General features: G+C 45.4%; 2 protein-coding genes across 4 annotated transcripts in view; both read left to right on the top strand.

The window, feature by feature from the left end:
- GRB10 (growth factor receptor bound protein 10) overlaps window positions 1-22,017 on the top strand; it is a 100,449-nt gene that overhangs the window by 4,573 nt on the left and 73,859 nt on the right. The gene's annotated exons all lie outside the window — the stretch shown is intronic.
- Window positions 1-22,017, top strand: part of COBL (cordon-bleu WH2 repeat protein) — a 206,859-nt gene that overhangs the window by 125,723 nt on the left and 59,119 nt on the right. The gene's annotated exons all lie outside the window — the stretch shown is intronic.

Genomic DNA, 22,017 nt, shown 5'->3' with positions numbered 1-22,017 from the left:
GTGCTGTGGTCTAAACCACAGAGCCTAGGGCTTGCTGATCGGAAGGTCGGTGGTTCGATTCCCCATGACGGGGTAAGCTGTTGCTCACTCCCAGCTCCTGCCCACCTAGCAGTTCGAAAGCACGTCAAAGTGCAAGTAGATAAATAGGTACCACTCCAGCGGGAAGGTAAACAGCGTTTCCACGCGCTGCTCTGGTTTCGCCAGAAGCGGCTTTGTCATGCTGGCCACATGACCCGGAAGCTGGACGTCGGCTCCCTCGGCCAATAAAGCGAGATGAGCACCACAACCCCAGAGTCGTTTGTGACTGGACTTAATTGTCAGGGGTCCTTTACCTTCACCTTTACTTTTACCAACTGTGCCCACCCTGTGAAAAGATTATTTTTTAAAATGTAATAAGCAAAAAGATATTATTTATTGGCTGTGATTTTTAAAATGTATTTTTTCTCAAAGGGGAATCCCGAAGCGATCAGAATTGCTTCAGATTGAATAAATAGAGCAGTGCTTAATCAATGCCCTCCTTTCCTCCCAACTGCTTACTTTGGTTCATATCTTGATCTCGATCTGTAGCTCAGAGCTTAACTGTGCAAGTGGCAAAACCATAGTTCTATTCAGGAGAGAGTTCTAGGTTGAGTATTGAGGTCTTGAATGACAATGAGGTGTCTAGCAGAGGCAAGGAGCCTCTGGAACGCAGGCCTGGTGAGGTGCGCCTGCCCCACCCAATAGGCCCACAAGGTCACGCCAGCCCCACCTGGCTTCCACCTGGCGTCCTATAGAGGATGTCAGCTGTGGGGCAGGTAAAGGCGGAGCTTGGGCAAAAGGGCTCTGGAGGCACTGCCAATCCTGCCCTGCTCCCAAGGTTGGGAACAGGGCCGGATTTAGGTTTGATGAGGTCCTAAGCTACTGAAGGTAATGGGGCCCTTTATATAGCAGGCGGGGGCCATTACTTACATCATAGGAGCCTACACAACACAAAACACTGTTGTTGTTGTATGTAGATTTTGTTTTTTGTTTTTTATCTTAAATTTTCAAAATGTACATCCAGTTTTTTCCCCTTTAAATTTTTTGGGGGGCCCCGAGAGAGTGGGGCCCTAAGCTATAGCTTGTTTAGCTTATAAATCAGGCACTGGTTGGGAAGCAGCCTCAAAGGTTTCCTTGTTTCTGATAGCTGCCCTCCAACTTAGACTGGGAGATAGGGGTTGGAGCGCCCCATCTTGTATTACATTTCCTGGTTTCTAGGACACTTCAATAGAACTAATATGTTCCACCTAATATCAGCAGAATTGGGAAAGGCTGTCAAAAAACTCTGCCCCTTGGAGCCCATCAGCCTTTTTCAGAAGGCTATTCTAGAGTCTTGTATTGAAAATGAAAGGAATCATTGCTGTGGCCCAGGGAAAGTATTTTGTGGCATTTCCCCCCCTTCTCCCCACCCCCCGTAGGCTCTTCATCAACCTGTATGAGCGGTCCATCCTTTCTTTTACCCTCCCTCCCATATTTATGTTGTTATTTTAAGGGTAGAACTAAAAACAATATCTGAAAGCCCAAGACATCCGGTCAAGATGTCTTGCATGTGTACTTGTTTTTAATATTGAATTTTTCCTCCTGGAATGAGAAAGTGACATATGTCAGCTTTTTGCTGCACAGGCTGTAGTTGAGATACTTAAGTACCTTGCTAAAAATAGTGCATCTATTTTAGACAAGTGCCCAGTTAGGAGAGGATAACTTGTGGCTCGCCAGCCTGTAATCTGAAGGCACAGGCTGGTATTAAACAGAATGGAAACAAACATTTTATTGTAATTATGCCTCTGCCGGGTTTAACAATTAGCTCTGATATAAATCAGCTCGCATCTCTTAGAAGTTGCTTTAGCGATCCAGGATTCCTGTGCTGCCTCTTTTTAAAAGGGAGTCTTTTTGTATCAGTGCTTCAGTCCATACTTGCTTGCTTTCAGTTTTTAAAAGAAATTAATTTATAGTTTTGCAATCTGTTCCCCAACCAATAACAAAAGAGGAATTAAAACAGAGCAAAACAGGGGTCCAGAAACAGTTCATGTAGAGGCAGGAAGCTCATAATGAAGATAAATCAATAGAGCAGAGCCTTGCCTCAGAGATATCTCTACAAGTCCCTCTACAGGTGAGCATATGTTCGATGTGATCCTCTCACCTGTTTGGTTCTGTTGGAGGCCAAGCAATGGGGAACCCAGTTCAGTAATGTGGAACTAAAGAACCTGCTTTTTTAAAAAAAGGTTCTCCATCAATTAATAAGAAAATAAATTGCATTCAAAAGTTATCAAAGGGCAGAGAGAATTTTGATGAAATTCTTATGGGTGGTTGAGTTGCTTCTTCTTCTTCTTCTTCTTCTTCTTCTTCTTCTTCTTCTTCTTCTTCTTGCACTAACCTTATTTTTAAGGTGACCAAGGGAGGCGTGATGGTGAATTTCCTTTCTTTAATTCTGCAGATCATTTGACCAGTGGCCTGAACACTGCAGCCTTCCTGAGTCTTTGTGCTTCAATTTGAAGCCATGTGGAAAGCATCATGAGCTCCTCTCGTGGGGCTTTTTCAGACTGGGAAATATGGGCAGCCCAGAAAAGGCTGCACAGAGCTGGCGTAAAGTTTATTTGAAAGGAAAAACTCTGCAATGTTCAGGAAAGCTCAAGCCCCACACTCATCAAATTCTACAGAAATTCTTAAGTGCTCTGAGAATGAGGGAGAAAAACCAGAAGCCTCTTTCACAAGGGAATAAAACATTTGAGAAATTGGGAGCACACATTTTGGCATGGAACAAATGTTCAGTAGCATTATAGTTTCTGATTTGTTCAGCAGCAGTTGACAAAGTTGGTGCCGGGTGTGTTTTCTGGCACCTGCAGGCCCCGCCTCCCAAAATTAGAGTTGAGATAAGCCAATAGAATTGTAGCAAATAGACTCGATTGTGGTGTGTTTTTGCGGTGCCCACAACAGTTTCTGTAGTTCACAAATGTGCCCACGGGCCCAAAAAGGTTGGCAACCACTGCACAACCATTTGATTGTTCTCTCTGGAATAAGTTCTGACTAGCTCAGAGTTGGCGGGAGTTCTGATGCTTGGCTCAAAGAGGAATAAAGAGATCTACTTATTTCTTAATGTTTGTGGTACCTGGTGGACTAATCTCATTCTCTCCTTGAATTAGGCGAGGAATGCTAGTGCCCAGCTGTAGCCAGTGGCGTAGCGTGGGGGTGCAGGGGGGGCCGGCCGCACCGGGCGCAACATCTGGGGGTTAGGGTTAGGGGGTGCAAATCCACGGGTTAGGGGGCGCAAATTACTTGCCTTGCCCCGGGTGCTGACAACCCACGCTACGCCACTGGCTGTAGCATCTTCAGTGTTCTATACTGAATACAAAACTTGTTATGTTTTGTTTATGGTGAAAGGCAAATTTGAACATTAATTTGCCCTGCTTTGGGATGCCATAGATTTGCCCCCAGGAACATGATTTATGTGAACCTGAACCAATTTAATATGGGAATAAGTTGAAGTGCCAGTTGGTTCCAGATTTGGTGGCATGAACAAAATCTGTGTAGAAATGCCAGGTGTGTGTGCATTTGTGATATGTACTCTCTCTATCCAAGTGATCTACCCTGCAGCTCGTGTGATTGGAGAGATTGGAGATCAGGCTTGACATTTGATTTGTCAAATGGTACTCAAATTATCTGAAGCATTTATTTTTATTAGAACACAGTACCTATATTAATTACAAAATCTACTCAGAAGCAATGATTCCTGTTCATCCCAGAAGCTCCATGCCAAATCACACGAAGACTCTTCATTTTTCTTCCCACAGTAAATTATCTCGGGAGCTCAGTCCTGATTTCCTAGTCAGTTGTGATCTGTATTCTGCCTCTTCATAACAAAAGTTCAGGGACCTTCAGGGCTGAGAACCCTGAGCACATGCAGAATACGGCTGGGCAATATATTGATATATCATCCAAAACCAGTTTGAAGTCTATACTGTGATATCAGCTTCATAATTTTTGACCTGGGAATATATTGTGAATCATGATCTGTGTGTGTGTGTCTGTGTGCGTGCGGTATGCAAAAATCACAATGTGAGAAAAACTGAAGCCAGCCAATTCTTCTATATTGCTTCATCCTTATTTCAGACATAGTGATCTATCGGTAAGGTGGTACCTCGGGTTACATATGCTTCAGGTTACATACGCTTCAGGTTACAGACTCTGCTAACCCAGAAATAGTGCTTCAGGATGAGAACAGAAATTGTGCTCCGGTGGCGCGGCAGCAGCAGGAGGCCCCATTAGTTAAAGTGGTGCTTCAGGTTAAGAACAGTTTCAGGTTAAGTACAGACCTCTAGAATGAATTAAGTACTTAACCTGAGGTACTGCTGCATATTGCAGTGTTTAGCTGGTGATATATCACAATGCTGAAAACCAGCTATCTCTCAGTCCTAGTGCAGAATGTTCCCTTTGAAGCAAGTGACTGCATTTTCTGTGTCTTGCCCTCCCCTTGGCCTCGGTCTGTCTGTCCGTCCGTCTGTCTATCTATCTATCTATCTATCTATCTATCTATCTAAGGTGTAAGTGCCCTGCACAGGTTTTCCTGCTGAATGAGAGATGTGTGGATTTCATTTGAAGCTTGTTGCCACATCAGCATGTCTGCAGGAAATCAACGCACATGCCTCGCAAGTTCTGCATCCTGCAAAATGATGCCACCATCCTACATGTTTTTTGTATATATATATCGTGCAGCTATATGGAGTGGCACTGTTTGCATTCTCAGCAGAAAGATTTTCCATCCCGCACCTGCGTTGCATGACTAAGTCTCCCACCACTTCCTTAGGGTGACCTTGTGTGCATGTTAACACCAAACCCAGCTCTGTTGGAACATTTATTTCTTTGACTTGGTTCCCTAATTCTGACAACTGGCCCAAGAGTAAAGGTTTGTATCCAGGGCATTTCTTACTCAGAGTAGACCCATTATGGTTGATGGACTTGGCTAACTTAGGTTCATTGATTTCTACTTGGGATAGAACAACGTAATATTGTGACTGGTTGGCAACTCCAGCTAACTGTGATAAATACAGTGGTGCCCCACAAGACGAATGCCTCACAAGACGGAAAACTCGCTAGATGAAAGAGTTTTCCGTTTTGGAGGTGCTTCGCAAAACGAATTTCCTATGGGCTGGCTTCGCAAGACGACAATGTCTTGCGAGTTCCTGCTGCTTTTTTCCCCTCCCCCTTTTTCTAAGCCGCTAAGCCTCTTATCAGCTGATCCGATCAGCAGATAAGCCGCTAAAAGCCGCTAATAGCACTAATCCGCTAATCCGTCAATGGGCTTGCTTTGCAAGACGAAAAAACCGCTAGACGAAGAGAATCACAGAACGGATTCGTTTCGTCTTGCGAGGCACCACTGTACTTTGTGTTTTTCTTCCAGAGGTGTGTCCTCTTAAGATTTTCCTTCAGAAATGGATGTAGTTACCGTCCATATATGTTTTAAATTATGGTTGCAAACCCTCTTGTTATAATTTCATTGTTTTACCTTTCTTCGTAAACCACTTTGAAGTATTATCCTGCAATCCAGTGGTGGTGCACGAAATTTATGAAATAAAAAAGGGCCAGTTAGGGAGAGTTTAGGGCACCTGGCCTACCCGGCAGCAAAGCCGGGAGCTTTCTTGGCAGAGCGTAGCAGGGATGCCTGCTTCTCACCCTGCAGGGCTGTGGAGCAGAGGGACCTTACTCCTGCCCTTGCCGCAAGAGAGCACCGTGATTCATTGCAAAGATGGGTCGCCCCTTGAGGGTGCTCCAGTTCCTTCCTGGCCAGATAGGCAGCCATCTTGGCAGTCGCCCCAGTGATGGCAGGGAGTGAGGATGGAGGTGGCCTAAGCTTAACTTTTTAAAACGAAGGGTGAAACATTTCACGTGAAGGCATCGGGCTCCAGGCAGGGTTGCAGAGCCACGTGAAAGTGTTCCCTTGCCAGGAGTTGCCAGGGTCCTGCTTCCATGTGGACGAACCTGTGAGGCTATGCTAGTCAGCGTGTTCCCTGAGGTTTTACCAGGCTCTGGAGAGATGCCACCACCTAGATTTGCTGGGGCTGACGCGAGTTTGTTATAGGGAGCAGACGGTTTCCCTTGCTAGAACATCTCCTCTGACTGACTGTTTCCAGGGGAAATTCAGGTACTAGTTGTGACCCACAAAGCTCTACAAGGCTTAGGTCCAAGCTCTCTGAAGGACTGTGTTCCTCTGTAGGCACCTGCTCAGCTTTTGAGATCTTCAGGGGAGGTCCGTCTCTCGGTCCCCGTCCCCCCATCCACACTTGGTGGGGATGCAGGACAGGGCCTTCTCGGAGGCTGCTCCCAGACTTTGGAACTCCCTCTCTAGAGAAGCCAGACTGGCTCCTTCCTTGTTGTCCTTGTTCCAACAGGCTTTGGGGAACTGACTGCTTCGAATGGGGGGCTGGTAGCATGCTGTTTTTATTGTATTTATGTTTTTAATATATCTTTTATATTTATAGAGAGAGAATCATAGACTAGTATATTTGGAAGGGATTGTACAGTACAATAGGTTATTGTATTTTAGTGTTCTGTTGGCTGGGGAAACCCAGCCAGATGGGCAGGGTATAAATAATAAATTATTATTATTCTCCATAATAATAATAAATTATTATTATTATTATCATCTTGTCCCAACTACCTGCAATGCAGGAAATAATAATAATAATAATAATAATAATAATAATAATAATAATAATAATAATAATAATGTCTTATTTATACCCTGCCCATCTGGCTGCGGCTCCCCAGCCACTCTGGGCGGCTTCCAACAAAGTATTAAAATACAGTGGTCTCTTAAACCTTAAAAGCATCCCTAAACAGGGCTGCCTTCACATCTTCTAAAAGTCTTTTGCCTAATGTGGGGCTCGAATGCACGGCCCTAAGATTAAGACTCTCACGCTTTACCAAGGGAGCTACATGCAGTTTAATTCTATTAATATTTACTTGTTTTACAGTTATTGTCGTTGTCCCCCCCCCACCCCCAATGTTTTTAACAGTTCCTGTTTTATCTGTGAACCATCTTAAGTCAGGGGGGAAAGGTGGGATATAGATAGATAGATAGATAGATAGATAGAGGCACTGATTTTTCCCATTGCATCTGTTACCCTGCTTACAGAAAGTAGGCAGAGACCGTGGAACTCTTTGTGCACACCATTCGGTAGCTGTTCTGAGGACGGAAGGTGTGGGCAACACTGTTAGCTGCAGTCCCCTCTAGTGCTCCCCTTGGCTGTATCTTGGACCCAGTGGGTGCTGCGCCTAGTTCTGCCGTGCTGGTGAAACGAATAATAATAATAATAATAATAATAATAATAATTTATAATTTGTACCCCACCCATCAAAACATAATTCAATATCCTTTTGAATTATGGTGTTGGAGGAGACTCTTGAGAGTCCCATGGACTGCAAGAAGATCAAACGCATCCATTCTGAAGGAAATCAGCCCTGAGTGCTCACTGGAAGGACAGATCGTGAAGCTGAGGCTCCAATACTTTGGCCACCCCATGAGAAGAGAAGACTCCCTGGAAAAGACCCCGATATTGGGAAAGATTGAGGGCACAAGGAGAAGGGGACTGCAGAGGACGAGATGGTTGGACAGTGTTCTCGAAGCTACCAGCATGAGTCTGACCAAACTGCGGGGGGCAGTGGAAGACAGGAGTGCCTGGCGTGCTCTGGTCCAGGGGGCCACAAAGAGTCGGACACAACTAAACAACAACAACCCCGCCCATCTGGCTGGGTTTCCCCAGCCACTCTGGGTGGCTTCCAACAAAGATTAAAAATACATTAAAATGTCACACATTAAAAACTTCCCAGAACAGGGCTGCCTTCAGATGTCTTCTGAATGTCAGGTGGTTGTTTATCTCTTTGACATCTGGTGGGAGGGCGTTCCACAGGGCGGGCGCCACTACCGAGAAGGCCCTCTGCCTGGTTCCCTGTAGCTTTGCTTCTCGCAATGAGGGAACTGCCAGAAGGAACTCAGCGCTGGACCTCAGTGTCCGGGCAGAACGGTGGGGGTGGAGATACTCCTTCAGGTATACTGGGCCGAGGCCGTTTAGGGCTTTAAAGGTCAGCACCAACACTTTGAATTGAGCTCGGAAACGTACTGGGAGCCAGTGTAGGTCTTTCAAGACCGGTGTTATGTAGTCTTGGTGGCCGCCCCCAGTCACCAGTCTAGCTGCCATATTCTGGATTAGTTGTAGTTTCCAGGTCACCTTCAAAGGTAGCCCCACGTAGAGTGCATTGCAGTGGTCCAAGCGGAGATAACTAGAGCATGCACCACGAAGGAGTTGTGGGCCTGATTGGCGTTTCGGCAGTGGGAGATGGGGAAGGTTGAGTTCTGCTGCATCAAAGGCCCGGCAACCAGTGGCCAACCAGATGCCCACGGGAAGCCCACGCGGCCCTCCTGCTATTGTTCCCTAGCACCTGGCTTTCAGAAGTCTGCCTCCTCTGATGCTGGAGGTTGCCTGCAGTTGTCATAACTGCAAGCAAGCCACGATGGTCCTCTATCATCCATTGATATATCTAGGTCTCTTGGAAAGCAGTCCATTTTGGTGACCATCTCTGCATCTTTATGAGAATGAATTCCATAGCTCTGTGTATATTCCACCATTTGCTTTCAGTGGATGACTCCAGGTCCTGGTATTAAAAGACATCTGAAGGGAAGTTTTTAATATTTAATGCTGTACTGTTTTTAACATTTGATTGGGAGCCGCCCAGAGTGGCTGGGGAGACTCAGCCAGATGGGCGGGGTATAAATAATAAATTATTATTATTATTATTATTTATTATTACGAAATCCACAACATGCATTATTGTATACACTTCTCACCGGTGCTAGAAACGGGGGCTGTATTCTAGACACATCAAAGAAGCGTTTCAGTTTAAAGCAATGTAAGTTTAAACAGGGAAAACAGTTAGAGAAAAATGGGACTCCACTTCGCCATCTGGTGGCACAGTGTTGTATCGCACATACGGTGCATATAAATCGCTTTTTTTTTACCAGTCTAGCTGAGTCCCAAGATAGAAAAGCTAGGAACCAAATGGCTCCTGGGACCTGGGTTGTGGGCGCTAAAACAATTGTCTAGTCGCCATTGGGGTGTGTGCAGGCTCGGCAACACTTTTTATATATTATTTTGATAAGCATGAAGTAATACAAAATTCTCATAAGTGACACGTTGTTAATATCACATTTTTAACAGAAATTGTTAATACAGTGGTACCTTGGGTTACAGACGCTTCAGGTTACAGACTCCGCTAACCCAGAAATAGTACCTCAGGTTAAGAACTTTGCATCAGGATGAGAACAGAAATCGTGCGGTGGCGGCGGGAGGCCCATTAGCTAAGGTGGTACCTCAGTTTAAGAACAGTTTTAGGGTAAGAGCAGACCTCCAGAACGAATTAAGTTCTTAACCCGAGGTACCACTGTACAGTGGTGCCCCGCAAGACGAATGCCTCGCAAGACGGAAAACCCGCTAGACGAAAGGGTTTTCTGTTTTTGAGCTGCTTCGCAAGACGATTTTCCCTATGGGCTTGCTTCGCAAGACGAAAACGTCTTGCGAGTGTTCCGATTTTTTTCGCTCCCCCCCCCCTTTTCTAAGCCGCTAAGCCTTTAATAGCCGCTAAACCGCTAATAGCGCTAAGCCGCTAATAGGGTTGCTTCGCAAGACGAAAAAACCGCTAGACGAAGAGACTCGCGGAACGGATTATTTTCGTCTTGCAAGGAACCACTGTACATGTTTAATTTAGTGTTTATAATAAAAATATTGGTACCATACTTCAGTTTTCAAAACACTCTAGTCTTTATTGTTAAACTCCTTAACATATTGTCTCTCTTTTTCAGCCGGGGGCCGGTCCACTGTCCCTCAGACCTATTGGGGGACTATATTTTGAAGAAAAAAAATGAACGAATTCCTATGCCCCACAAATAACTTGGAGATGCATTTTAAATAAAAGGACACTTTCTACTCATGTAAAAACACGCTGATTCCCAGACCATTGGCGGGCTGGATCTAGTCCCCGGGCCTTAGTTTGCCTACCCATGCCTTAGCATATACTTTGAGTCTTCAAAGCACATACATTTCAGTAATCCTTGAATATCAGCCAAGCACAAAAAATGGCACCCAGACTTTTTGAGGTGCTCGCAGCTGGAGAATCTTTTGCTCAAAATGCCCCTGGCGCCCTGCTAATTTTGAACCCTGCCCCTCACCATAGCTAATGATGAACCCTAGCAGGGACCACAGCGTTACGTCTTTCTTTCTTTAGTTCTTACGCCATTAAATTACATGGAGCAGTAATCACCGTATTTTTCGCTCTATAAGACGCACCAGACCACAAGACGCACCTAGTTTTTGGAGGAGGAAAACAAGAAAAAAAATATTCTGAATCTCAGAAGCCAGAACAGCAAGAGGGATCGCTGCACAGTGAAAGCAGCGATCCCTCTTGCTGTTCTGGCTTCTGGGATAGCTGCGCAGCCTGCATTCGCTCCATAAGACGCACACACATTTCCCCTTACTTTTTAGGAGGGAAAAAGTGAGTCTTATAGAGCAAAAAATACGGTGATTTCTTTTGAGTAGTAAGGTTTAGACAAGTAGCGTAGCTGTTGCAGTAAAGTGATTTTTCCGGGGGGAGGGTGCCAGTGGGACGCATGGGACCCTAAATATTCCTCTGTCTGTGTTGCATGCCTGCTCTCCTTCCAGAGAGAACTCTTGGCCCCGGATCTGCGGATTTGCCTTGCCCTGAGTTGAGAGCATTGGTGGAACAGCCAAGTACGGCCTCCTTTGGCAGCAGCAACACTCCAGAGTCTTTGAGCACAGGCTGTTCTGCAACTTGAGATCTTTAACAGGAAACGTCAGGGATTGAACCTGGGATTTTCTGTTGACAAAACTTGTCCTTTATCGTTGCGCCATGGGTCTTTCCCTCAACCACGCGTGGCAAATGGCCTTGCCTTCTCCCCAGTCACTGGGAAATACCTGCTACTTTCTCCCCCTTTTGGCCAGTGACATGGGGCGGTTTATCTGCAGCCCTAAATAGATCTGATCCAGCATGTTGGACATAATGACTCGTAAAAGTTTTGTTTAATAAACACGAGCCATTACTTGCTGTATAAATATCTCAGAAGTTTTCTGGTAGCCCAAAGTAGGAGGAATGAAACATTTGGTAAAGGGGAAACACTCAAAATGTACTTATCAGGGTTTAAATGTTTATATTCAAATTCAAAGCTGTACTTGGAAATTATTTTGATTGACTTACCTGTATTGACATACCGTGAAAGTCTACAATAGAGTTGCATATGCAATAACAGACAGATCTCTGCTCCTAGGAATTTTTGATCTGTAGTTGTCGGTCAGGGAAGTGTAGTGAAGGAGGGAAAGGCATGCCTAGCAAAGGGCATGAATGAGAGCAAAGGGTCTTAAATTTGGTTATCGTTGGAAATGGGAATTAAGCATTGAAATAGGAGTGGAGAGACTTGAATTGCATTCACATGCTCAGTAGCATATACCATATTTTTCGCTCTATAAGACGCACCAGACCACAAGACGCACCTAGTTTTTGGAGGAGGAAGACAAGAAAAAAATATTCTGAATCTCAGAAGCCAGAACAGCAAGAGGGATCGCTGCACAGTGAAAGCCAGCAATCCCTCTTGCTGCTCTGGCTTCTGTGATAGCTGCGCAGCCTGCATTCGCTCCATAAGACGCACACACATTTCCCCTTACTTTTTAGGAGGGAAAAAGTGAGTCTTATACAGCAAAAAATACGGTAATTCCTTTACACTTAAGGGTGGGTAATGAAGGTTTTGCAAATGTGTAGCATGCTACTTTTAGCACACCTGAAGAGCAGTGTACATAAAACTTTATATGTGCTTCCAAGTCACCAGAAAACTTAATAACCACGTTGCATTCTTTAGTATTCATCCTCGCAGTACAATCTGAGTACTATTGTGTTTTGATTTGTATGAAAACAATCTATTTCTGAATTTTCTCAGAAAAATAATAATAGCGGAAAGATTTCCAGCACACATTGCTTTGTGTTGGACGGGCGAAGGCATTAGAAGAGCAGTATTAGCTGACGTTTGACCATACCTCTTGGTCAGCGTTCGAAATTCACCCATCGCCATTGGCTCTCTGCAACTCGTGTGGTTTGCGACCAAAATCTCCTTTCCCTGGGCAGAGGGAACATTTTTAATTGTTGTACAATTTGCATAAGTAAGCAAACTCTGAAGAAGGGGTAGGGGGCACTGGGCAGAAAGGGAGATCTGGCTGATTTTCATCCCTCCCCTTAAATCTCACACTTTGCAGATAGAAACACATTGTGGTTTGCAAACAAATAGATTGCTTCTCTCTTGCAGGGTGGGGACGGGGAGCAAGAAGAGATCTTGCTGATTTTCACCCTTCCAGTTTTTCTGTGAGACACGTTGAAGTTTGCAAACAAACACAAGCTCCAAACTGTTAAATCAGTTTATTGCTTGTGGGGCTTCTTCTCAAAAGCGAAATGGCTCTGGCAGTAAAGAAGTCCCACTTTTTTTGCTTTGCCTCTCATTTCTTCTCATAATAATATGTTTGCTGGCTTGCTTGCTTGGAAGAATAAAGGTTTGTCCCCTTTATTTGGATTTTGCTGTATCGTTTTTTCTAGGAATGGGGGTTGTGTGAGTGAGATGTCCTGGGTGTGTGTGGTCTGTTTTTTCAACCCAGTCTGCAGCACGAGACACAGCATCTTTCTAGACCTTTTTGGAGATGAGTTAGCAAAGTCTGCTGATGACACCAAATTGTTCAGGGTAGTTTTTAACTAAAAGAGGCTGTGAGGCACTCCAAAAGGATCTCTCCAAACTGAGTGAATGAGCCGGACAAACGCCAGTTCCCTCGGCTTGAAAGCCAGATGAGCTCTGTACCCCATAGTCACCTTTTACTGGACCTAACCTTTACCTTAGTGGTTGGAGTGTCTGTAGGACTAGAACCTGGGAGACCAGGGTTCAAATCCCCTCTCAGCCATGAAGTTCATTGGGTGTTATTGTCCTATGTTGTTGTTGTTTAGTCGTTTAGTCGTGTCCGACTCTTCGTGACCCCATGGACCAGAGCACGCCAGGCACTTCTGTCCTCCACTGCCTCCCGCAGTTTGATCAAACTCATGCTGGTAGCTTCAAGAACACCATCCAACCATCTCATTCTCTGTCGTCCCCTTCTCCTTGTGCCCTCCATCTTTCCCAACATCAGGGTCTTTTCCAGGGAGTCATTTCTTCTCATGAGGTGGCCAAAGTATTGGAGCCTCAGCTTCACGATCTGTCCTTCCAGTGAGCGCTCAGGGCTGATTTCCTTCAGAATGGAGAGGTTTGATCTTCTTGCGGTCCATGGGACTCTCAAGAGTCTCCTCCAGCACCATAATTCAAAAGCATCAATTCTTCGGCGATCAGCCTTCTTTATGGTCCAGCTCTCACTTCCATACATCACTACTGGGAAAACCATGGCTTTTACTATACGGACCTTTGTTGGCAAGGTGATGTCTCTGCTTTTTAAGATGTTGTCTAGGTTTGCCATCGCCTTTCTCCCAAGGAGCAGGCGTCTTTTAATTTCGTGACTGCTGTCACCATCTGCACTGAGCATGGAGCCCAAGAAAGTAAAATCTCTCACTGCCTCCATTTCTTCCCCTTCTATTTGCCAGGAGGTGATGGGCCCAGTGGCCATGATCTTCGTTTTTTTGATGTTGTGCTTCAGACCATATTTTGCGCTCTCCTCTTTCACCCTCATTAAAAGGTTCTTTAATTCCTCTTCACTTTCTGCCATCAAGGTTGTGTCATCTGCATATCTGAGGTTGTTGATATTTCTTCCGGCAATCTTAATTCCGGCTTGGGATTCATCCAGCCCAGCCTTTCGCATGATGAATTCTGCATATAAGTTAAATAAACAGGGAGACAATATACAGCCTTGCCGTACTCCTTTCCCAATTTTAAACCAATAAGTTGTTCCATATCCAGTTCTAACTGTAGCTTCTTGTCCCACATAGAGATTTGTGCTCTCTGTATGATGGGTTTTGTTATGGCTGGCTCAAACTCTCCAAATTGCAAAAAAAATATAAAAAAATAACCAAATAAGTTTTCTACGCAAAGTTGTTCACAAATTTATAAAGATACAGGTTTTGGCAAACTACCCCTCTAATTGGGTACAAGAGGTTTTTAGTTTTGCTAGAATGAAACTGCAGTCGCATCTCTTATAGACTGCTTTTCCACTTGACTGCTTCTGTATTTTAAAAGAGCTTTTGTTTTGCGCACAGCATTTATTCCATCTTCAGCTAGAACCCCCACCTTGTCTTCATTTGCTTTGTAATCTTGTTTTTAAAAACTGCGCCTAGACATATAGTTGTGGCCACCATAATTTAGGTTGAAGGTGCCATTTGGCTCCTTGCTTTTATATCTCTGTTTCTAACGCTGCTCTTTGTGTTGGCCTTGAGACGGGGAGAGCAGGATGTCCTCATTGCCTGGCTCAGGGCACCAAGCAGTAGTAATCATATTGTGGCAGTGACGTAATGAGAGAAGCTTGCCAAGGCTAAACAATTTCAAGAATCCCCAGATGTAAATACTGTGCCGTCAAAGATAGTTCAACAGAAATTCCAAGCAAATCGTACTTTGGCACGTCTGGAACCCTCAAGAATATTTTTGCAAGGCGAAGAATTCACTGGGGCTGTTTCGCTAAAAGGCTTTTGATCCTATAGATAGGCAAAGTGAACCAACACCTTTGGTTGTGTGCAGGCATCTTGGGTGTGGTTCTGGCTCTGAATTTAGGGGTGCAAAGTTAATGAACTTAATTAAGTCTGTGTGCTTTAATCAGCAGATTAATTGGCTAAAGTATTAGTTGGAGGGGAATGAGTGTTGGTGGGGCTGGGGGTTAAGGTCCCTTGAGATTATTTTAGTCTTTGCCCCCTTACTTCAACGGGAAAGGAAAAAGGAAAATGTTAAAGACCATTGCAGAGTCTGCGAGGGTTTGATGAACTTGGATTTTTAACATCCTTCCAAATAGTGCAAACCTGGCCTTGTGCTGCAGGCCTTGTTGAATAAATTCCTGCTCACCTGTCCCTGAACTTCAGCAGGACAATGCTATAGCACAGTTGCCTTCTTGTCCCGAATGTTGTGGGTTGGGGCCAGGTATTCAGGAAGGTATTCATCTGGCACCAAATTTGAATGGTACAATGCAAGGAAGAGAAGGCAATATACATTCAGGTTGAGGCCACTAATATATTGGTAAATTGTCTGAAACTGTGTTGAAATTGTCTGTGTTGGGGTTCAGATGGCAATGCCCGTTTCAGACAATTTGAGCTGGTGATACGTCATGCCGGGCATGCAGATGGCAAAGCTGCAGGCAGGCAGACGGAGTCTGAGAAGGTTCTGGCACCTTCTCAGGCTCCTTCTGCCTGCCTGCACCTGATCGGATCAGCTGATAAGTGGCTTAGCGGCTTAGAAAAGGGGGGGGAGGGAAAAAAACCAGCAGGAACTCACAAGACATTGTCGTCTTGTGAAGCAAGCCCATAGGAAATTCGTTTTGCGAAGCACCTCCAAAACGGAAAACTCTTTCGTCTAGCGAGTTTTCCGTCTTGCGAGGCATTCGTCTTGCGGGGCACCACTGTATTAGTTTGTGAAATTAAGACTTTTGCATACCTGGGGAGTTCCTATCTGTGGTTGGCTATGCTGTGGGAAATTGATCAGGTTCAATATTAGAATAAGTGGGGACCTGTAACAAAACGCTCATGGGTGTCTACAGCCAATATGTCTGCAGAAACTATTAGTCAGTCTGCCCCATGCAGACCAATGTAAGTCAACAGCATGAGAGGAGAAGAGAAGGAGCCAACTCTCGCTCTGTTTACAGAATCTTCCCTGCAGATTTACCTGGAGGCAACTCCTACACATGGTTGGCAAATGGCTATTTAAAAGTCTGGATTGGGCAACTTAAACAAGAGTTCTAGCAACTGCCTTTATAATCACTATATAGTAATCACTATGTTATAATCACTATACAGAGGTCACTTTCAGACATTGAGAATTACAGTTGTGGTGTGTGTGTGTTTGCATGTCACCTTGCACAGTTACGGCTCAAGAAGAAAATGGCAGGATGGTTCTGTTGCACTCACAGGCCATCCCAAACTAGCATAGGCTTAGGGTTACATGTGGGTGCTACTCCCATGGTGCTAAGAAAGCTTGGCCACTTGTTTTCATGTCCGCTCATCGTACGCTTGCCTGATGGGTTTGTTACTGAAGCTACAGAAGATGTATCTTGGTCACAGTCGGAGGTCCTTGGCTTGTGCTGTAGACATAAGCCGTGGTGGGTCTCCCCAGGCTTAAGTCCCTTGAGCAAACTCTGGGGCCTGTTTTGCCCACAACCTTTCTGCTTTATTGTGTACTCGTTATTTGGGTTGGTAGAGGTTTTGCTCAAAGGAAGGTGAGGCAAGCCCCCCCCCCAAGTTCATTGTGGGTTGTCTGTTGCATCATATTGTGCATCATATTTAACCTGCAGGAACCATGAATGACGTGCAAATTAGATACCCAGAGCCTTTGCATAGGCCACTGTGAGTGCTATTTAAAGGAACAGCCTCTACTTGCTAAGTGCCTTCAATTGTAAAAGAAAATCTGCAGCAATTGGTGATTTATGGCCGGCTTATTGTTTTCAAAACTTATTCACCCTTAGAAACTGCCTTGACTGAATTTTCATTCTGCTGCTTGGTCATGATTTCCATTTGAAGAGTTCAGTGCCTCTTTTTTTTTGTTTTAAAGGAAAAGCACAACCCTGATTAATGGAATTGTCACCTTTCAATCTTGGGGTACAAAAATTGACGACAGTCCTGCGTTGTGGATTACTCAATAGTGATATTTGAGCTCTTTCTTGGCAATATTCTGTCAGTGTGGTAACTGAGAACTGTTGCTGCAACTGGGTCCCTCATTATTTCCAAACTATTATGCCTCCCCTGCCAAACCCTTTCCACAGTTCTCATAGATGTCCTACATCCCCTCACCTTCGGCAATACAGTGGTGTCTTTTTGGCCACATGTCTCCTTTTGAGTGTCAGGGATGCGGGTGGCGCTGTGGTCTAAACCACAGAGCCTAGGGCTTGCTGATCAGAAGGTCGGCGGTTCAAATTCCCGCAACGGGGTGAGCTCCCGTTGCTCTGTCCCAGCTCCTGCCAACCTAGCAGTTCAAAAGCACACCAGTGCAAGTAGATAAATGGGTACTGCTCCGGCAGGAAGGTAAACGGCATTTCCATGCACTGCTCTGGTTTGCCAGAAGTGGCTTAGTCATGCTGGCCACATGACCTGGAAGCTGTCTGCGGACAAACGCTGGCTCCCTCGGCCTATAGAGCAAGATGAGCGCTGCAACCCCAGAGTCGTCCACAACTGGACCTAACGGTCAGGGGTACCTTTACCTCCTTTTGAGTAGTCCTGATAGAGGCACATTAGGCAGTTTCAACTTGGAATCTGATTGTGTCTCTCCCACGCTGCTCTCCTCCTTGCCAGATCCATGCTACGTAACTGGAGAGCAAGACCTGGATGATGCTTCCTTTAGTAAATCTGCCCCTAGGACTAGGCATCGCCCCTTGGCTTTTTTGTCTGAAGGACAACCATATTTTTAGTCTTAACACATTCATGCAGAAAAGCCCTTATCTTGTGGGGGGAGACCCTCACTTTAGCATAGAGGTGGGAATTCTGTCATCTTTCCCACGGAAATGATCACAGTTTATTTTGGTGCCTGTCCGATTCAGGACACTTGGCTAGGAAAGATCAGGAGGCAGATTCACGGAACAAACATCCCTGTTGTTGTTGTTTTTTTACAGTGGCATAACTGTCACGGCTTTCTTCAAAGCATTCTGGGAATCGTAGTTGCTGATAATTCACTTTAATCCCCAGAACCTTTTCATTCTGCAGTGTAAATAGGCCCAGTTCATCTCTCTCTTTTGAAAGATTTGTAAAGTACCTTTGGGGAAATTAGTACCTTTCAAAGTACCTTTGAAAGATTAGTAAAGTACCTTTGGGGAATTTCCATTGTGTTTTATCTTTTTTGAGATAATTTAAGTGTAGTAATGCTGAAGGACATGATGTGTTATCTTCAACGTAACAGCAGTAAATAAGGCCACGCAACACAGATGCCAAATTAGGGGCGTGAGTCTCTGGCCATGTTGTTTGAGAAGGATAGAAGTTGCAAACAGTAATAGTGCATATGAATGGTCATATTCATTTTCTCATATCCAAGGCAAAATGATGGTAGGCAGGTACCTGGCTTAGATTTTTAGGAATACCCAAGGCCAGATTTGGAGATGAAACTAAATAAAGCGATCTGTATGAAAGCAGCCACAACTGGCATTGGGAACCTTAAATACAGTGGTGCCTCGCAAGACGAAATTAATCCGTTCCGCGAGTCTCTTTGTCTTGCAGTTTTTCCGTCTTGTGAAGCACGGCTATTAGTGGCTTAGCGGCTATTAATGGCTTAGCGGCTCTAAGAAAAAGGAAACAAACTTGCAAGAACTCGTAAGACGTTTCGTCTTGCGAAGCAAGCCCATAGGGAAATTCGTCTTGCGGTACGATTCAAAAAACGGAAAACTCTTTCGTCTTGCGCGTTTTTCGTCTTGCGCGGCATTCGTCTTGCGAGGTACCACTGTATGGGAAAGGGCCACCATAGCTTGGGAGCGGAAAGTCGCAGGTTCAATCCCTGGTGGCCACTCCAGGCAGGCCTGGGAGAGTCACGTGCCTGGAACCCTGGAGAACCTTTACCTGCCTGAGCAGACAGTACTGAGCTGGCTGGACCAATGGCCTGACTCTGTGAGGCTGCTCCCTGTCTTGCTAATTTCCTGACACTTCCTCTGAGAAGGTTGTCCTATGACAATAAACTCTTGCAATTGCACAATGTGGGCATAGCATCGTGTTCTATTGGAATGTACTCGCATTATCTTTTGGTGTGCATTTTTATTTCTTTATTATGTCTATCTCCTGGCTTTTCCTTGGAGGAGCTCAGTATGATCTCATAGGTTAGTCATTTCCATTTCGTTTCAAGAAATGGAAGAGGCCAGAGCTGCAAGAGGTTGGGCAGAAAGGAAGCACGGGCGGACGCGCCTTGACTTTCCCGTGGTCATTGCGAACCGGAGGTTAGAGCCAAGACCTCGCCTTGTGACCGAATGGTGGACTTGGACCAGGAAGCGTGTGATAGAACAATGAAATGGGTTACTGAAGGAATAGACTAAGTTCTGTTTGAACTTGGGTTAATCGTTGCCTGATTTCTGTAATTTTAGAAAGCTGTATGAGGCGTTAATGTTCATTTCCCCATGCATATTCCCCTCTGGAAGCTGAAGCGTTCATCCACCAGATCTGTAGCCTCTGCCAGAGTAAGTGGTCTCTGACTGACGATGTCAGTGGCTTCCAGCTCCTGTCCCTGGATCTGACTTGGACCCAAGGGGCACTGATGGATGCGTGTCAGGAGGGTCTTGCTGGTGACACTACCTTGGGTCAAGCAACCCTGAACCTTGCAGGCCCCAGTTCAGTTGTGTCTTCAAATAGATAGATGTTTGGAGTGTAGATGGTTGTCACATGGCACAGCTGCTTCCCAAGGATTCCTCCTGCCAGATCCTTTCCGAAGGGACCAGTTGTTCTGAGCACTTTTGCACCAGAGGACCCTGTCCAACTGTGATACTGCACAGCTCACCTTGGAAGAAGAAAAGAATTGTCAGCAGCAGTCTGGCCTGTGCATGCATTGTAGAAAGGCCTGGCATGATGCACTTAAGTCATGTGCTCTCCTGTCTCTTCCTGACATTTTACTACCGCTTATTTTGATCTTTCCCATGTTTTTCAAATGTATTTATTTATTTATTTTTCAGTTGCCTGCATAAGGTCGTGTAAGAAAACATGAGCGTAACTTGTGGGCTTAATGCAGGCACAGGCAAACTTGGCCCTCCAGATGTTTTGGGACTACAACTCCCATGATCCCTAGCTAGCAGGACCAGTGGTCAGGGATGATGGGAATTGACTGGCAGAAGTTCTCCGGGGCTTCAGTCAGGCACCTCCTGCTAGTCCTGCCTGTAGATCCTGGGGCTTTAGCCTTTGCCCTTCTGCATGCAAAAAGCAGATAGCCTACCCCTGAGCTGCAGGCCTTGAAGGCATGGCCATTTTCTGCAGCCCCGTTGCCTAAGATCCCTTGACTGGAGATGCGAAAGAATTGTAGCTGGCACATTCTGAATGCAAATCCTGTGCTGTGCCACTGAGTTATGGCTCTGTCTCCTTTGATTGTTCCTTGCTTCATCTGAGTTTGTGAGGAGATGGGTGCTTAGGAACAGGCTGTGCTGGAGGAGAGGTCCCCTGAAAAACGGTAGTTCTCTCAGTTATTTGTTGTCAGAGGCTACAGGCCTCTTGTCTAGACCTTGAGATGAAGGCATCGGCTCCCCTTTTAACTGTGTCAGCTTAACCAGAAGAATGGGTTGCAAGTACAGTATTTCAGAGGCACATGCTGCCTTCTAGAACATTTTCTTCTGAAACTGCGCATTCAGGTGGCCTATGAAAGGGCCTTCTTCGCATACAGTGGTGCTTCGCAAGACGATATTAATCCGTTCCGCGAGTCTCTTTGTCTAGCGGTTTTTTCGTCTTGCGAAGCAACCCTATTAGCGGTTTAGCGGCTATTAAAGGCTTAGCGGCTTAGCGGCTTAGCAGCTAAAAGGCTATTAGCGGCTTAGCGGCTTAGAAAAAGGGGGGGGGAGCGAAAAAAAATCGGAACACTTGCAAGACGTTTTCGTCTTGCAAAGCAAGCCCATAGGGAAACTCGTCTTGCGAAGCAGCTGAAAAATGGAAAACCCTTTCGTCTAGTGGGTTTTCCGTCTTGCGAGGCATTCGTCTTGCGGGGCACCACTGTACTCTTATTGTTTTGGTGGGAATACTCATATGTGACCCAGTGGGGCTGGCACTGAAGATGGCAGTTCGTCTCTTCCTCTAATGTTTTGGCACTCTTACCATTGCATGACACCATTGCACGAATGGGGATACTTTCAGAAATAGTCCTCATTGCATGTACAGTGGTACCTTGGGTTACATATGCTTCAGGTTACAGACTCTGCTAACCCAGAAATAGTGCTTCAGGTTAAGAACTTTGCTTCAGGATGAGAACAGAAATCGTGCTCCGGCGGCGTGGCAGCAGCAGGAGGCCCCATTAGCTAAAGTGGTGCTTCAGGTTAAGAACAGTTTCAAGTTAAGTACGGACCTCCGGAACAAATTAAGTACTTAACCCGAGGTACCACTGTAATGTGTAGTTGCTCACTGATATTTTTAAAGGGTGGGAAGGTGCCTGTCCCCTCCTTTTTTTACTAGGCAATCAACCCTATGCATGCTTGCTTCTGTCCCCACTGCATTTAGTGGAGCTTATGCCAAGGTTAGGATGCGGGTGGCGCTGTGGTCTAAACCACAGAGCCTAGGGCTTGCTGATCGGAAGGTTGGCGGTTTGATTCCCCGTGACAGGGTAAGCTCCTGTTGCTCAGTCCCAGCTCCTGCCAACCTAGCAGTTCGAAAGCATGCCAAAAAGTGCAAGGAGATAAATAGGTACTGCTCCGGTGAGAAGGTAAGCGGCGTCTCCATGTGCTGCTCTGGTTTCGCCAGAAGTGGGTTAGTCATGCTGGCCACATGACCTGGAAGCTGTACGCCGGCTCCCTCGGCCAGTAAAGCGAGATGAGCTTTACTGCAACCCCAGAGTCATTCGTGACTGGACTTAACTGTCAGGGGTCCTTTACCTTTACCTCCTTTTTATGCCAAGGTTAGGATGTGTAGGATTGCAGACAAAATCTGCTTATAATTATAAGAAATGTGAGAATAATTGCATTCATAAGCCTTTTTCTGCATGACTTTATAGAAGTTTCTTTCCTAGCAGAATTGTGAAAAGCAGTTGACCAAGAAGTGTACTCCTAAATGGAGCTCTTTCGAGGTGATTGTCAGCTAAACAGAGAAGCTGTGTGTTTAGTTATTGAATCCAGGCAGCCAGCAGACTAGGTGATG

Source organism: Podarcis vaucheri (genome assembly GCF_965113315.1).
Source record: "Podarcis vaucheri genome assembly, chromosome: 13".
Classification (NCBI taxonomy): Eukaryota; Metazoa; Chordata; class Lepidosauria; order Squamata; family Lacertidae; genus Podarcis; species Podarcis vaucheri.
Note: the sequence above shows the minus strand (reverse complement) of the source record. Positions and strands in the feature narration are given on the sequence as shown.